Genomic DNA, 2503 nt, shown 5'->3' with positions numbered 1-2503 from the left:
CATTTTCCCTCTGGAAAGTTATCACAATTATTTGTTTTACTTTTTGATTGATTGATTGATTGATTGAGACAGAGTTTTACTCTTGTCTCCCAGGCTGGAGTGCAGTGGTGCAATCTGGTTCACTGTAACCTCTGCCTCTTGGGTTCAAGCAATTATTCTGCCTCAGCCTCCTGAATAGCTGGGATTACAGGCATGAATTACCATGCCCAGCTAAGTTTTGTATTTTTAGTAGAGACGGGGTTTCACTATGTTGGCCAGGCTGGTTTTAAATTCCTGTCCTCAGGTGATCCACCCACCTCAGCCTCCCAAAGTGCTGGGGTTACAAGGTGAGCCATCGTGCCTGGCTGTGTCACTATTTTTATGAAGCCTGTATCTACTACCAGACTCTAAGGCTTACAAGATTTAGATCTGGAACTAAATCTAGATCCATTGATCTATCTACCAAGCTACCTATATAGAGCCTTTGTATTCCTGATGCCCAGCACAGTGCCTTGCATAACATAGGTCCTCCAAAGTTTGCCAAGAAAATGAATGAATGAATGAATGAAAGCCATGAATTGAAACGACATCTTCAGAATCCTCCATCACCTTTATTTCTACCAAGAAAAACAAGATGCGAACAAAAAAATTTAGGAACTCTCAGTTCTTTGTAAGAACACAGACACCTCATGAAGATTCAGGGGCTGACTGTTCAATGTGTTGGCCCTTTAGGGACTTCTTTGGGGCATCATGTGGCTTCTTGGGATGCACACCAGATTCCTCTTTAAGAGAGACTGGGTGGAAGAAGAGTCTGGTCCTACCTGAAGTCTGGGGATCACGTGGGTGTGATTATCAAGATTCATGTTCTGTGCCACTCCCCTGAGGGACCCCCAGGCTGTCCCCACAACACCCCCACCTCTGATAAGTCTCCAAGGTCAGTGGTAGAAAGCAGCAAGCCTTTTCACGGCTCTGAATTTGAGCTGCTTGCACATTGAGCACTGTCAGAGCCACATCAAAGGCTAAGGTTAGGTTGCCAGGTCTACACTGAAAGTCCTCAGGAGCCACAGCTCGGGAGCAGGGGCTCCGGAGGCGCCCCCAGCTCCCTGGGGGACCAGGTACTTTCCTGAAGAGAACACATCATTCAGCTCTTCCTGTGCTTTTACTGTAAACTCTTGGTTTATTATGCACCTAAGAGGAAGGACACAGGGGAAAGTAAGAGACAGAGACAGAAAGACAGGGGAGGTTGACTTGAAAGAAGCACAGCAAACAGCAACTGATACTTATGACTTTAGAGCTGTGAGTGACAGGCCTCATTGAGAGGTAGAGACTGAGGCCCTGAGAGGGAAAGTGGCTTGCTCATGCCCAGGAAGCTGAGAGAGCAGAAAGGCAAACCCAGGCCCCTTTAGCCAGTTCTCTTTCCACCCCATCTACACAGTCATTCTTCCTGAGAACCCTCTAGGATCCAGAGCCTCTTCGATAAGAGAGACCCCCAGGAGGGGAGGTGCAATTATAGGTACTGAGGGCCAGGTATGCTCATAGCACAATGGTGGACTCAAGCGGCATCTGTTCCAGCATGTGACAGTCACTGAATCTCAGAGAATATGGACATGAGAAAAGCCAAGGCCTCTGCCCTCACTGAACTCCCAGTCTACTGGGAGAGTCAGACACGTGCCCAGCTCAATCCCTGGCAGCCTTGAAGAAGTGTTAGCAGTACACGGAGGAAGGATTGGATGGTTAAGATGGGAGGGGTACAATGGGAATCAGCAAAGATGTTCTGGCCTTCGGGGTGAGCATGTATTCACTAGTGAAAGAAAGGTCACCACAAGCAGAGGGACATGGGTAGCAAAGCCTCAAAGTGGGGAAGTACACGGTGTAATCCTAGTGAGTCACCTCGTGGCTGACGCTTAGCTCGTTTGCAGGGGACAGTTGCAGAGAGCTGACTAGGAAGGTAATTTTAACCATTGATAAAAACTCCAAAGCCGGAAGCCTGGCCTTGTGAATGTCTTCAGTGTTGTGGCACTGAAGACCCATGCTCTGGATGAATTGATAGTGGGACCTGATCATTTCCTACCTGGGGGCTTAATGAAGTGTAAAACTATGTTCACATCTCCTACCATCTGGGAGTTGTGCCAAAAAACCCTAAAGCCCATACACAAAGCAGTACCTATCAAATTCTGCATGCTCTGAAGCACAGAAATCCTGTGGTAGACATGAGGATGAGTGGTCAATATCACTCCATCACCCATCTGTAAGCTTTATAAAATGGTTTACAATTAATTTTTCCAAAGAATAAAGAGGTAAGAGACCTGAGATGCAGTAACAAGTGTATGGCAAGATGGATGACATCTAAGTCTACTATTGTGCCTATGTGCGCTTGGCTTTCTCTTTTGATTTTTATTTATTTTGACACAGTCTCCCTCTGTTGCCCAGGCTGGAGTGCAATGGCACAATCTCAGCTCACTGAAACCTCTGCCTCCCAAGTTCAAGTGATTCCCTTGCCTCAGCCTCCTGAGGAGCTGGGACT

The sequence above is a fragment of the Saimiri boliviensis genome, chromosome 2 (assembly GCF_048565385.1).
Source record: "Saimiri boliviensis isolate mSaiBol1 chromosome 2, mSaiBol1.pri, whole genome shotgun sequence".
NCBI lineage: Eukaryota > Metazoa > Chordata > Mammalia > Primates > Cebidae > Saimiri > Saimiri boliviensis.
Note: the sequence above shows the minus strand (reverse complement) of the source record.